Source organism: Marmota monax, unplaced genomic scaffold (genome assembly GCF_021218885.2).
Source record: "Marmota monax isolate L192 unplaced genomic scaffold, Marmota_monax_Labrador192_F-V1.1 WCK01_AAM20220418_F8-fsc00128, whole genome shotgun sequence".
Taxonomy (NCBI): Eukaryota; Metazoa; Chordata; class Mammalia; order Rodentia; family Sciuridae; genus Marmota; species Marmota monax.
Window position 1 is genome coordinate 932,458 of NW_026693452.1, and position 16,216 is coordinate 948,673.

Genomic DNA, 16,216 nt, shown 5'->3' on the forward strand with positions numbered 1-16,216 from the left:
TGAAAATAAAAATTTTTAATTAAAAACATTTTGAGTAGTAACTATTCTATACAAAATTATCACCTTCTAAACAAAATTTAAGATTTTTTCCCTTTTAAAATCCTGGACTTGGGGCCAGGATTATGGCTCAGTGGTAGAGCGCTTACCTAGCACGTGTGAGGCACTGGGTTCATTTCTCAGCACCACATGTAAATAAATAAAGTAAATGTCCATTGACAACTAAAAAATATATTTTTAAAAAAATCCTGGGCTTTATGGATTAAATATTGGGAAATCACAAACTATAAGAAGGTAAAAATTAAAAAACAATTTTGATCTTGGTTATTCTACATCTGAGTAACCAACTGGGATTACAGATCCCTGACAGATCCCTGCCCCCAAACTCAGCCACTTTTCTGATGTGTATAGAAGAAATAGGTTCCAACAACCAAATACAGATGCTCACCAAGTTGCTAATCTATGATACTTTTATAAGAATAGATCTTTTGGCCTGGTGTGGTGGCGCATACCTGTAATCCCAGCAACTTGAAGGTTGAGTGAGGCAGGAGGATTAGGAGTTCAAAGCCAACCTCAGCAATTTAGTGAGGCCCTAAGCAATTCAGTGAGACCCTGCCTCTAAAGAAAATACAAAAACAGGCTGGGGATGTGGCTCAGTGGTTTTATGTTCCCCTGGGTCATTCCCCAGTACAAATATATATATGGGTCTTTTATTTGCAAAGAGCCAAACTAAATATAAATTTGAGCCATGAATAATATGGAAGAAAGGGGACTGAGTCATTGTAATTTATTATTAGAATAAAAGAAATTACACAAATTAAATGAATGTCCTTAACCTTTCTTACAATTAGACATTGGTTTTCATGAATTTCTTCTTGATGTTTCACTTTGTGTGCCAACATGAACTTATCACAAGTTCTCCCTTTATCCTAAAAATTTTGATACAATATCTGATCCCTTTTTTTCAGCTATAGATGGACACAATATCTTTATTTTATTTATTTATTATTATGTGGTGCTGAGGATCAAACCCAGTGCCTCACATGTGCCAAGCAGGCACTCTACCACAGAGCTACAGCCTCAACCCCCAATCCTTCATTGTACAATTAATATCATCTTTCAGCCTGATATTAAAAAAGAGTGGATTATAATTTCCAGTAGTCACCATGAAGTAAGCAAGCACAGGTCTTATTTTTAAAATACAGCTCTACACCATTAAGCCATGTTTGAAAGAAAACATTGAACTACATCAATTTGACCCAAGGCAAATAGTTGGTCTGAGGAAATGTCAATGAACTATTTTGCTTTAAATGGTGTCAAGCATCCAGTGTTAGTAAACCAGCCAGCTTACATTAGGTTGAGTTCCTTTGCTCATTGGTCTGTACTCTTTCACAGAAGGTGCTGCCCTCTTTTCTCAGGATCTTACTAAACAAGAGAAAGATAAGGGTTATAAATGTTGACTGACCAAGCTCTAATAAAACAAAGCCCCCTTGCAGATTGTGCCAAAACAAACTGGCAGCAGTTGTTCTTGGCTTAGCAGGTATCCTGCCCATGCAGAGAACTGGTGATTTTGGTGTGAAGAACTTTGTTCAGTTTCAGTAAAGTCAAAACATGTTATTTGGATGGAAATGTGCTCTGGGTTCACATTAAGGAATATCTTAGTTCGGTCAGAATGAAAGAAGAGCTAATCTCTACAAGGTTCTGGAAAAGAAATCATAATTCTAACTTTCATGAGTAGAGCAGTAGGAAAGGGCTGTCATTATCACTTGTTTTCTTGAATTTTAGGGAACATAATTTTTCAGAAGCAGAAAAATTGTAGTGGACAGAAAAAGAGAAAGATTATGTTGATCAGATAACCAAGAAGTGTTTTGTTAAGTAAAAAAAGTTTTGAGTAGCCTGGTATATTTTCATATCTGACTGCTATAGAAAATATATCACAAATTTCCATTGGTTAATGAACACACTGAAAGTTTCTCTATTCAAAGTATCAGGTAACAATTAACATACAAAAATCAATAGCTTTCCAATAATGGATCTTCTCAAAGAGAAATCAGGAAAAGAGTCCCATCCATATTCACCTCAATAAAATAAAATACCTAGGAATAAATCTAGCCAAGCAAGTGAAAGATCTGTACAGTGAAAACTTTAGAACCCTGAAGAAAGAAATTGAAGAAGACACAAGAAGAAGCTGGAAACCCCCCATGTTCATGGATAGGTAGAATTAGTATTGTTAAAATGACCACACTACCAAAAGCAATATACAAATCCAGTGCAATTCCCATCAAAATACTAGTGACATTCTTTACATAACTAGAAAAACAGTCCTAAAATTCATTTGGAAAAATAAAAGATCCAGAATAGCCAAAGCCACTTCTAAAAACAGAAAATAAAGAAATGCTGGACGCATCATAATACCTGACTTTAAATTATACTACAGAGCTATAGTAACAAAACCTGCATGGTACTGGCATAAAAACAGACCCATAGAGCAGTGGTACAGAATAGAAAACACTGAGACAAAACACACAGATACAAGTCATCTGAACCTTGACAAAGGAGCCAAAATCATACATTGGAGAACAGACTGCCTTTTAAACAAATGATGCTGGGGAAACCCTTATCTCTCATCCCTCATAACAATCAACTCAAAATGGATCATAAGTCTAGGAATTAGACCAGGCACTATATAATTATTATAAGAAAATATAGGGTCAACCCTTCATTTATAGGCGTAAGCAACAATTTTTTTCAATAGGATCTTTAAAGCTCAGGAAATAATTCCAAGGATTCATTAATGGAATGACATTAAATTTAAAAGCTTCTGTGCAGCAAAGGAAATAAGAATGTGAAGAGAGAACCTAGAAAATGGGGGGGAAAATCTTTGCTAGTTACCTTTCTGACAGAGAATAATACCAAGAATATATAAAGAACTCAAAAACTTAACACCAAAATAATAATAATAATAATAATAATAATAATAATAATCCAATGAACAAACGGGCAAATGAATTAAAGACATTTCTCAAAAGAAGAAATACAAATGGACAACAAATATATGAAAAAAAAATGTTCAATATCATTTGCAACTAGAGAAATGCAAGTCAGAACTACACCAAGATTTGACCTCACACCAGTCAGAATGTCAGTCATTAAGAATACAAACAATATTCTGCAATCTGTGTATGGGGTGAAGGTGGGAGTTCATAACCCACTTGAATCAAAGTGTGGAATATGATATGTCAAGAAATTTGTAATGTTTTGAACAACCCACAATAAAAAATTAAAAAAAAAAAGAATACAAACAATAATAAATGCTGGAGAGGATGTGAAGAAAATGAACATTTTTTACACTGTTATTTATAAACTAGTACAACTACTATGGAAATGGGTTCCTCAAAAGTCTAGGCACAGAACCACCATATAACTCAGCTATACTACTCCTTGGTATTTATCCCAAAGAATTAAGGTCATCATACTATAGTGATACATACATACCTATGTTTCTAGCAGCCCAATCCAAGATAGCAAAACTATGGAACCAGCCTAAATGTTCATCAGTGGATGAGTAGATAAAGAAAATATGATATATATATATATATATATATACACACAATGGAATTTTATTCAGCCATTAACAAATGAAATTATGTCATTTGCAGGAAAATGGATGGAACTTGAGAACATTATGTTAAGCAAAATAAGCCAAACTCAAAAGGTCAAAGGTCATATGTTTTGTCTCATATGTAAAAGCTAGAGAGGAGAAAGGAAAAGAAAGATGGGGTTAGGGAGAGCTCATGAAAATGTAAGGGTAGAGTAGAAGAAGGGAACCAGGGGAAAAGAGAAGGGGAGGGAAAGGAAAATACTGGGGAATGATATCGTCTAAATTACTATTAGATTGAGTGCATGTATGAAAAATGTAACAACAAATCCCACCACTATGCACAACTATAATACACCAAAATATGAGGAAGAAAAAAAGAACGTTTGTCCATCAATCAGATAAAGTCCCAATTGCAAGTGTGCCTGGTCATTCAGCAGATTCCATGACCACTCCAAAATGCTAGGTCTTTGCTTTTTATAACTCAGCTCTCTATTAAGGCTTCTAAAATGAACTGTGTAAGAAAGAATGGAGAAACCTCATCCATTTCTTAAGAACCATCAGCTCAACCCAAATGTTCATCAGGGGATGAATGAGTAAACAAAATGTGGTCTATTTATACAATGGACTATTATCTGCCCAGAAAAAGGAAGAAATCCTGACTCATGGTACAACCTGGATGAAACTTGAAGATATTACTCTAACTGAAAGAAACTAGACTCAAAAAGACAAATACTCTGTGTATGATTCCATTTAAGTGAAGTACCTCAAATAGTCAAGTTCATGGAGACAGAAAGGAAAAGGGTGGTTACCAGGGCCTGGTGGAAGAATGAAGTGGGGAGTTATTGTTGAATGGGTACAAAGTTCTGGGAGATAGGCAGTGGTGATCATTGCACAACATTGTGAACGCACTGAATGCCCCTGAACTATAAACTTAAAAATGGTTAAAAGGGCAAGTTCTATGTTTTGTGTATTTTACCACAAAATTTTTTAAAAGAAATAGAAAAAAACATTCAATCTAAGAGTAGTCAAGAGAGTCCACTTGACTCTCTTGGCAGTGAGAGTCAAGAGTCAAGCCATCTCTAGGCAGTGGCTTCCCCGTATAACCCCACATTGTAAAAGAGGGGTCATGAATTTAAAAACTAGAGCTCCAAGAAAATTAGCAAAGAAATAAAATGTAGAAGAAGACATTTTCAGAGATCCAAGCTTGCGAATGTAAGCACAAGTAGAAATGGCAGGATTTTGTTTTATTTTGTTTGGGGTTTTTATCTCCTGTGGAGACTTTCTCAGGAAGTAGCTGGAGGATATGCTTCATCAAAATGAGAGGATAGGGCTGGGGATGTGGCTCAAGCGGTAGCGCGCTCTCCTGGCATATGCGCAGCCCTGGTTCGATCCTCAGCACCACATACAAACAAAGATGTTGTGTCTGCTGAAAACTAAAAAAAATAATAATAAATATTAAAAATTCTCTCTCTCTCTCTCACTCTCTCTTTAAAAAAAATGAGAGGATAAACTAAGAAAATTCTGGTTGCAAGAATCAAAAGAAAAATGGAGAAATGCAAAAAAAAAAAAAAAAAGGTAAGGTTATAGCAAGCCTAGAGAATGAAAAGTCCACATTGGTGCAGGATGAAGAAGTGTGCCAGGAGGCTGTTTCAGCAGTGTAAAGGGGCAGTGGTGCGCTGGAGCTGGTTTGTGCAGGCTCTCTGGAGCTATGTCCCTTCCCAACTCCACGTTCAGTGCTGTCATTGTTTTAGTCAGCCTTTCTTCACTGTGACCAAAAGGCATGACAAGAACAACACAAAGGAGGGAAAGTTTATTTTCACTCAGGGTTTTAGAGGTTCAGTCCATGGTTAGCCAACTCCAGACATAGCTATGGACCCAAGATGAGGCAAAACATCATGGTGCAAGGACTCAACAGAGAAAAAGCATTTCAGGACATGACAGCCAGGAAGCAGAGAGAATTCCACTCACCAGGGACAAAATACATACTCAAAGTCGCCCTTCCTCAGTAACCCAGTGATGGACTTCTTCCAGCCACATCCTACCTGTCTGTGGTCACCACCCAATTAATTCCTATGTATGGATTAATCTGTGGTGAGGTTACACCCCTCATGATCTAATCATTTCACCTCTGAAAATATTTGCCTTGTCTCACACATGAGCTTTTAGGGGACACCTCATATCTAAACCATTAATAGTTATGTAGGTAGCCCGAAATCCATCAGGATAGAACTATTTATACAATGGAGAAGGAAAAAAGATAAAGAATCAGAATCTCCCACTACCACCACCACTTCTACAGGAAATAGGAAAGTCTGTTGTCTATCAAAGAAATTTTGTCTATCATGGAAAAATAAGTAAAAAGGAAATTACCATCTTTAGGAAAACAAGAATTATGCCACAAATTATAATGCATTACTGGCTCAGTTCTGGACAAAATTTGCATCATCATAATAATGGAGAAGGCAAATAAGGATTTAATCAAATTGGAGTATAATTATATTGGAGGGAAATAAAAAAAGAAGAGAGCCAGCTATGATAGCACATGCCACGCCTGTAATCCCAGCAGCTTGGGAGGCTGAGGCAGGAGAAACCAAGTTCAAAGCCAGCCTCAGTAATGTAGTAAGACCCTGCCTCTAAATAAAATATTTAAAAGGGCTGGGGATATGGCTCAGTGTTTCAGCACCCCTGGGTTCAATCCCTGGTACCAAAAAAAAAAAAAAAAAAAAAAAAGGAAACCTATATAAGAGAGCTTAAATCTTCCTCTGTCATACTGCATGTGGTGGCAGGCATGAGAATGTCGCCACCCCTAAGATCTCCAACTGCAGGTAGCATAATTGATCAGTGGGCCTAGTTGCTATGCTCTGGAAAAAAAAAAAAACCCATCACCGTGGTCATGCAGTGAACTGGCTGCTCCCAGTTAAGGACTATGAGTGAAAGGGAAGCTAAGGAAGGCCTCTCCCATCTATGGGAAATGGGAAATTCCTTGATGGGTGACTGTGGCTCATGGACTTCCCATTGGCCTTGCTGACCTTTCCTGAGAACTCCACTGAAATCCAAGATGATTGCACACAACCTCTCCTTCCCTCTTCTCTGCCCTTGGAAGAAGACTGCCAGTGCATGGAAGCCTGACAGCCCTCACAGCACCCCCCCCCCAACCCCAGTTCCCTGTCCCTTTCTTCTTATAGGCCTTTCCCCTAATACCTAATAAATTTCTCACTTTTGTGCTGGCCTCTTAGAGAATCTAGACTAACACAGAAGTTAATTAATAATATCCAAAACTGATGCATCAAATGACAGCTGCATATGTCTTTTTTTTTTCTTGAAACATACATGTAAATATCAGTAGACATGGCTAAAAGAGGTCCAAGTGATGAAGGGGCACAATATTTTAAAGTCTTTAGCACTACTTGACTTTTTATATATTGCAAGTGCTTATATGAACTATTTTAAAATTAAGTACTACAGGGATACTGCTACATCGATGTTCATAGCAGCACAATTCACAATTGCTAGACTGTGGAACCAACCCAGATGCCCTTCAATAGATGAATGGATAAAAAAAATGTGGCATTTATACACCATGGAGTATTACGCAGCACTAAAAAATGACAAAAATCATAGAATTTGCAGGGAAATGGATGGCACTAGAGCAGATTATGCTTAGTGAAGCTAGCCAATCCCTAAAAAACAAATACCAAATGTCTTCTTTGATATAATGAGAGCAACTAAGAACAGAGCAGGGAGGAAGAGCAGGAAGAAAAGATTAACATTAAACAGATACATGAGGTGGGATGGAAAGGGAGAGAAAAGGGAAATTGCATGGTAATGGAGGGAGACCCTCATTGTTATACAAAATTACATATAAGAGGTTGTGAGGGGAATGGGAAAATAAACAAGGAGAGATATGAATTACAGTGGATGGGGTAGAGAGAGAAGATGGGAGGGGAGGGAGGGGGGATGGTAGAGGATAGGAAAGGTAGCAGAATACAACAGTTACTAATAGGGCATTATGTAAAAATGTGGATGTGTAACCGATGTGATTCTGCAATCTGTATTTGGGGTAAAATTGGGAGTTCATAACCAACTTGAATCTAATGTATGAAATATGATATGTCAAGAGCTTTATAATGTTTTGAACAACCAATAAAAAAAATTAAAAAAAAATAAAAATTAAAAAAAAAAATTAATTGTTTAAAAAGTGAAAGACCACTGCCTTAGACATGGGCTTCTTTAGATAACTGAGGAAAACCAAGCTTCATCTAAGCTTTATCACTTGTACTTCTAACAGACCGTATATACAATGACTCTTTCATTTTCTTTTCAGGTATTGTTGATGACAGGCTGATTTATTAAACTTGCAGACAGCTCCTCCCAGAGGGACCAAAATGACTTGTCATTTAATCATCCAATCTGAGATGAAAGCACTGCTGACAATGCCTTCAGTTGTTGTTTTCATACTTAATAGTTATGGAAGAATAATTTTTAGACATGTTATTTTTTCCATCTCTTCTCATTTCAGGTAGACAATCCCTGCCATGGAGACTTTTGCAAATGCTGTCATCAAAGGTGGTCTAATCCTCAAATATTTCACAATAACTTTTAAAGCAAATTCTAGGAGGTACCTTTTGCACTCACAATAAACGTTTTATATGTGAGGAGAGTTTAATGAGTCATTATATTTAAATCTCTAAAATAAAAATACCATTCATCTAGTTCATTATAGTTGAAGAGTATTTTCCCACATGATGTTCAAATATTTATGAAAATTTATCTAATCCTAATCCTTTAAAATTTTCACTGAAAATATGGTAGAAAATTCTTTCTAAATAGATAGACTAAAACATACACTCACCACCATTTCCTCTCATAACTCCTCTAAAGCAACAACTCCTTAAAAGATATAAAGTCACAGGATGGAAAAAAGACAAACTAGCTGGGTGCAATGCACAGGCCTGTAACCTCAGCAACTTGGGAGATAGGGGCAGGAGGATCATAGGTTCAAAGGCAGTCTCAGCAACTTTGTGAGACCTTATCTCTAAATTTTTTTAAAAAATCTTTATTTAAAGGACTAGGGATGTAGCTCAATGGTTAAAATGCTTCTAAATTTGATCCCTAGTACCAAAAAAAAAAAAAAATTAAAGACAGACTGCAGCAGAGAAAATTTAGAAAACTATAAACTTATCTGCTTTACACATAAATTTTGAGGAAATGGAAGTAAAACAAGCACTCAGTTATAATAATATCCTCCACGGTATGAGATATCCTTAAAACAAGAAATACTGCCAGACACAGTGGCTCATGCCTATAAAGCCAGCAACCCAGGAGGTTGAGACAAGAGGATCAGAAATTCAAAGCCAATCTCAACAATTTAGTGGGGCTCTAAGCAACTTATCAAGGTCCTGAGGTCCTACCTCAAAATAAAAAAATGGCTGGGGGTGTGGCTCAGTAGTTAAGGGTCCCTGGGTTCAATCCCAGGTACCAAAAAAAAGAAAAAGAAATACTGTATGTGTTATTTTATAAAAGAAACAGAAAACAAATGGAGAAATATTGAACATACCATTATAGGCATTAGAGATACAATAAAATTTACCAACTAAAGAGAAGGAAATGGGGCTGGGGCTGGGGCTCAGCGGTAGAGCACTTGCCTAGCATGTGCGAGGCACTGGGTTCAATCCTCAATACCACATAAAAATAAATAAAATGAGGATATTGTGTCTATCTACAACTAAAAAATGTATATATTTAAAAGAAAAAAGACAAGAAAATTTCACATCAAGTAAAACAAGACAAAAAAGACTTAAAAGAAAAGGAGATGGATGAGATTATGGCTCAGCAGTGGAGCATTTGCTAGCACATGGGAGGCCCTGGGTTCGATCCTCAGCACCACATAAAAACATATAAATAAAATAAAGGTTTGTATCCAATTACAACTAAAAAATAAATATTAAAAAAAGAATAAGAAAAGAACAGGAGAGAAAGATAAGAAAATCAAAGGAGTTCCAGAAACTGGAATAAAAATAGGAAGGAAATTAGCAAAGAACTGCTACCAAAATATCCCCCTATTCATTTAGTTGTAAATGCATTTGTTCATTTTTTATTGAGTACTTTTTTTAGAGAGAGAGAATTTTTTAATATTTATTTATTTATTTATTTTTAGTTTTCAGCCGACACAACATCTTTGTTTGTATGTGGTGCTGAGGATCGAACCCACCCGCACACATGCCAGGCGAGAGTGATACCGCTTGAGCCACATCCCCAGCCCTTATTGAGTACTTACTATGTGCCAGATCCTGTACCATGGTATGAGACTTCAGTGATAAATGAGAAAATCCTTGATCTTATGCAGCTTACTCTGGAAAGAATGTTATAAATTTTCACAAAGAAAGAGCCAACTTAAAAGCATGCAATGGAGGAAGGATAGCATCTTCAACAAATGGTGCTGGGAAAACTGGAAATCCATATGCAACAAAATGAAACTGAATCCCTTTCTCTCACCATGCACAAAAGTTAACTCAAAATGGATCAAGGAGCTTGATATCAAATCAGAGACTCTGCGTCTGATAGAAGAAAAAGTTGGCTCCCATCTACATATTGTGGGGTCAGGCTCCAAATTCCTTAATAGGACACCCATAGCACAAGAGTTAAAAACAAGAATCAACAAATGGGACTTACTCAAACTAAAAAGTTTTTTCTCAGCAAGAGAAACAATAAGAGAGGTAAATAGGGAGCCTACACCCTGGGAACAAATCTTTACTCCTCACACTTCAGATAGAGCCCTAATATCCAGAGTATACAAAGAACTCAAAAAATTAAGCAATAAGAAAACAAATAACCCAATCAACAAATGGGCCAAGGACCTGAACAGACACTTCTCAGAGGAGGATATACAATCAATCAACAAGTACATGAAAAAATGCTCACCATCTCTAGCAGTCAGAGGAATGCAAATCAAAACCACCCTAAGATACCATCTCACTCCAGTAAGATTGGCAGCCATTATGAAGTCAAACAACAAGTGCTGGCAAGGATGTGGGGAAAAGGGTACACTTGTACATTGCTGGTGGGACTGCAAATTGGTGCGGCCAATTTGGAAAGCAGTATGGAGATTCCTGGGAAAGCTGGGAATAGAACTACCATTTGACCCAGCTATTGCCCTTCTTGGACTATTCCCTGAAGACCTTAAAAGAGCGTACTATAGGGATACTGCTACATCGATGTTCATAGCAGCACAATTCACAATAGCTAGACTGTGGAACCAACTTAGATGCCCTTCAATAGATGAATGGATTAAAAAAATGTGGCATTTATACACAATGGAGTATTACTCAGCACTAAAAAATGACAAAATCATGGAATTTGCAGGGAAATGGATGACATTAGAGCAGATTATGCTAAGTGAAGCTAGCCAATCCCTAAAAAACAAATGCCAAATGTCTTCTTTGATATAAGGAGAGCAACTAAAAACAGAGCAGGGAGGAAGAGCATGAGAAAAAGATTAACATTAAACAGGGACGAGAGGTGGGAGGGAAAGGGAGAGAGAAGGGAAATTTCATGGAAATGGAAGGAGACCCTCATTGTTATACAAAAATACATATAAGAGGATGTGAGGGGAAAGGGAAAAACAAAACAAGGGAGAGAAATGAATTACAGTAGATGGGGTAGAGAGAGAAGATGGGAGGGGAGGGGAAGGGGGATAGTAGAGGATAGGAAAGATAGCAGAATACAACAGTCACTAGTATGGCAATATGTAAAAACGTGGATGTGTAACCGATGTGATTCTGCAATCTGTATATGGGGTAAAAATGGGAGTTCATAACCCACTTGAATCAAATGTATGAAATATGATATGTCAAGAGCTTTGTAATGTTTTGAACAACCAAAAAAAAAGAAAGAAAGAGCCAACTGAGTATCATATGTGATAAATGAAAAAGGTTGACCATAAAGTATATTATCGTGAAATTTTCAGAATACTAGGAATGACAAAAATCTTCCAGAACTATTTTCTCATTTTTTTAATCATTTCAGAAATAGAAAAGAGTTCATATGCAGAAGACTGTGAACAAAAAATAAAGGAGAAAAAATAGATTTCTCAATATTCACACAGGAAGCTAGAAGATAATGAAACAATGCATTCACAGTCTGAGTAGAATGAAATTGCCAGCCAAAATATTCATCAATATAAGTGTAGAATATAGTCATTTATATGTTTTCCAAGTTTTTAAAACTGTATCATATCATTCTTCAGAAAGATACAAGAAGATGTTCTCTGCACAATATGAACTAAATTGAAAAAGATGCAGGATCTAGAATAAAGAGAAGCTGACACAAGGGAGATAAAGCAAATTCCAGGACAAAAAAATGGGTGTGGAGCCTGAAGAGTAATCAATCCCAAGTGAAGCAAATAATCTGCTGTATGAACAGTAAGGAATGAATAAGGAATGGGTAGGGGAAAAAATAAGCTCAGAAAAAGAGAATGCTTGGGGGGCTGGGGATGTGGTTCTAAGCGGTAGCGCGCTCACCTGGCATACGTGCGGCCCAGGTTCGATCCTCAGCACCACATACAAACAAGGATGTTGTGTCCGCCAAAAACTAAAAAATAAATATTAAAAATTCTCTCTCTTTCTCTCTCTCTCTCTCTCAAAAAAAAAGAAAGAAGGAAAAAGAGAATGCTTGGAGGAAAATTGTATAGAAAAGAAAATATAATCATAACTATATATATTATATTCACTTGTGATTAAGGCTTACAAAGTCATAATAATGTAAACAGAGTGTTTTGTAAATAAAAAGGATCATATAATAGGAGAAAACCATCCATTTAGATAGAAGCCATCAGAAGTATAAGGTGGCTAAATAGTAAGAAATTTGTAATATGTAAAAAAAAATAATAATAGTATGAACACCCTATATATTTAGAAATTTGGAGACAGTAAATATTCTTCTGGGGATCAGAAGGATGGTAGGGGTAAGCGTGATAGGGATATTGTTTTTCATTACAAGTCTTTTTAAAACATGTATTTCTCTGATAAAAATTAAAATTAAGTTATAAAAAGGTACAAAATTAAGTAACAAATGTTTAAAATGTATACATTTGTCAAACAATACATGAAAATACAAAAATAATTGCTTATCACATTTATTTTATTTACTAGGAGAAAAAGAAAGGAGGTGGAGGTGGAGAGGACCATTGTGGCTAGTTCAGGCACTATTGTGACTCTGAAGGAAGAATAATGGACTGAGTCATCAGGGAGCAGACAGGAGAATACATACTGTACCTTGACCTTGGCACAAAATGACATCAAGAAGGGCCTGAAAGCAATTTAGGCAGTGGATTACAGTAACTCATTAAAGAGGCCTCAAGTTCTTATCAGCATTCTGTTGACCATTTCTAATTGCATAGAGGTTATGTTTGTACGGAATTGCTGAGTTATTTTGCAGCAAGGTTTGTATTCATATTCTTCTTCCTTCCAAAAATGGAAATGGTACAAAATTCAGTGCCAAAGGCAGTGAAAGGAAGCAATGTTAAAACAGTTGTTAAGAATTGAAAAGAGAAAAAGCTAAACAGAATATTTTAGACAGGGTCATTTTGGTTGTATTATTATATAAACCTGGAGCAAATGACTTTTTGAAGTCTCATCTGGGATAGATTTACTAGACCAGGAAAATTGCTCAATTCCCAAGCATTTAAAATAAAAGTACTCTTTAAATTTTGACAAAATAAGTAAAAATAATTCTCTGTGAAAGAGAAATAATGGATTAAAAAAAACCCAGAATCTCCTTTGTTTTCCTCAAAGATTAATGAAACAATGAGGATGAAAAAATGAATTTCTTTATAATCACTTTGGACCATATACATCATTAATGCTTGTCCTCCTTTGACATAATCAAAATGTGCTTAAAAATAATATTCATCAAATGCAAATTTTGTATTTCAAGGATATGCAATATTCTTGGGACATATGTGACCTCCAGGGCTCAGACTGCTTTGGGGGCAAAGAAAAAAAAGCAGGGCTAGGATGTAGCTCAGTGGCAAAGCATCTGCCTTGCATTCGCAAAGCCCTGGTTTCTACCCCCAGTTACAAACCAAAAAGAGAGAGAAAGAGAGAGAGAGAGAGAGAAAGAGAGAGAGAGAGAGAGAGAAAGAAATAGCAACAGTAATTTAGTAGCCTTACTTCTTTTACCTCCTCTCCTTTTTCCCCATCTTCCTCTTTTTCAAACACTCCACCTAAACAAGGGATAAGTAGATAGACAGAAATAAGGAGAATGACAAGAAAGGAGGACTAGGTGTGTACAAGCTTGAATTTACACTGTAATAAGGAAAAATCCATTAATTAGTTGAGATTTTTCATCAAATTAGACTCTTAAGAAAGGAAATGCACAAAGAAAGCATTACCAAATCAACAATATTTGGGTCAAGGATGGAGTATTTCTCATCTCAGGAGCCTGTAAAAATTATTCTAGCCTGTGCTATCTGAAGCTACTTGGCAAAATGAACTAAATACAAAGTGACTACAGAAGTAGAGAAGAAATATTACTTCTGCCCCAAATATGACACTAAGTAGTTCCTGCCATAGCAGGACCTTTCATAATCTGTTTTTCTAGTGTAATGAAGTGGGAAAATTGAGTCTGCCAGAATTCCCTTCAGGGAAAGTACTGTATTTGTGCTGAAGAAATGCCTTGAAACCTGCACGTGTTGGACGCTGAGAAATTGAGAATGTCTGCATGCAGACAGAATATCCTATATAGAGACAAGAAGACGCATTTCCTGGTAAGCTGCAGAAGAGAGAGGAATAGGAGTGTGCGATGAAAGTAGGATAGCAAAAGCATACATTGTGATGTCTCTTTGAGACCTCCTCCAGCACAATTTTTTTAGGAAGATCCAAGGGGGGGGGGGCGGGAAATCACATAAGGCTTAAGGTTAGTGAGCAGAAAACAATAAACATAGAAATTCATCTCCAGGATATCATGGAGTTGAGCAGAAATTGTCTGAAAGGAAGGAGAATGGTAAATGCAAGAAAAAAAAAAGTTTGACGAATCTGAAGGACACCGGACCCTCACAGACCATGGTATTAGGGATTTGAGCCACCGCCATCAAATGGAGTTCTCGGAGTTCCCCCAGAAGAGAAAAGGAGACCTTAAGGCTAGGGAGTTCTTGACTTACACCACAGAAAGGAATTTCAGAGTACAATAGAAGAAGACAAGTGAAGAATTACCCAGGAAAGCAGGGAGATTTATTCAGAAAAGCAATAGTGCAGAAAGCACACACAAGGAAGTGGGGGGCATTTCTGGTGGTCACAGGCTTCTTTTATAGGAAACTTTTAAATGGTGAGCATGAAAGGCATGTGGGGTGGCTATGACCTAAAGAGTTTAATTGTTTTGATCATGGGGCATGGAGCAGGTCACTGTGATCTGGTTCTTCTCAGAATCTCTAGGTTGACATTATCTAGGTAAACAGATAGTGCTTGGATTGTGCCCATACCATGGGTGTTTACCATTATCTCTCTCTCTAGGGTTTTAATCAATCTAGAAATACACTATGTAAACTAATAGAGCGTACAGGTATTAATTAACTGGAGTTACAGAGCTTTAAGATTTATTGAGCCTTTTAAGAAATCAAGCCTAGAGGAAAAGGGGCCTGGAGGTGAAGATGAAGATGTTAATGGAGTTTTTAAATTTAAAGCTACAGACACTCTTTCCTTCCCTGTTTGTCCCCTTTCTACCTATCCTTATTTTTTCTATCCTACCTTCAGACCAGGTGTCCAAATGATATAGGTAACACATTTTTTTTTTGTTTTGTTTTAGCATATGATTTTGTTTTTAAACTTACCTAGTCTACTTTGAATTCAGGTGGAAAAGTTTGATCTCAAATAAAATCATCATTCTAGAACCGGGTAGGCTCCTCACTTAACTACCAAACTACTATACCCCTGGTGAGGCAAGGGGAAGCAGACTCTAACACAGCTGATGTATGAGGGCCTTTGGGATTCAACATCAATGTCATAAGGAAACTACTGACATAGTGATTACAGAAAGGGGGTTGGGGAGCAAGAGTTAAAGGAGGAACAATTTAAGAGAGAATGTTTCAGAGAGCCAGGCATACATAGTACCATATGAATTTCCTAGAGTGTAAAAGTCCAGGAAACTCATTGATATTCACACAGACTTTTTCCTGCTTTACCTGTCTAAAAATGGCTTCTTTTTCATGGACTTGTTGGCCAAGTAAATATGAAGAACCCTGGTATAGGGTATCACCATTAATTAATATCCGACAAAACTAAGTTTGTTCTGAAGCTGTTTTTGTACTTTGAATTCCTGTATAGCAAACTGCAACCTAACTTAAAACATAAACAAACTGCCATCTAGCAGCAAGTATTCTTACAACAAATTTCTGAGTTTCACCAATCGCAAGTTGCCAATTGATCAGACCATGTCCACATAAAGGAAATGCCAGAGCTGTAACCAGTCAAAGAAATACAGAAATATTTCTTGATCACTTCTCTTTCCTGTCTATAAACACTGCCTGCCCAATGTGCTAGGTTGAGCTACCTAAATTTCTCGTAGTTCTAACGGTTGCCCAATTCATGAATTGATTTTTATCCAAATAAACTCTGTTAAATTTAA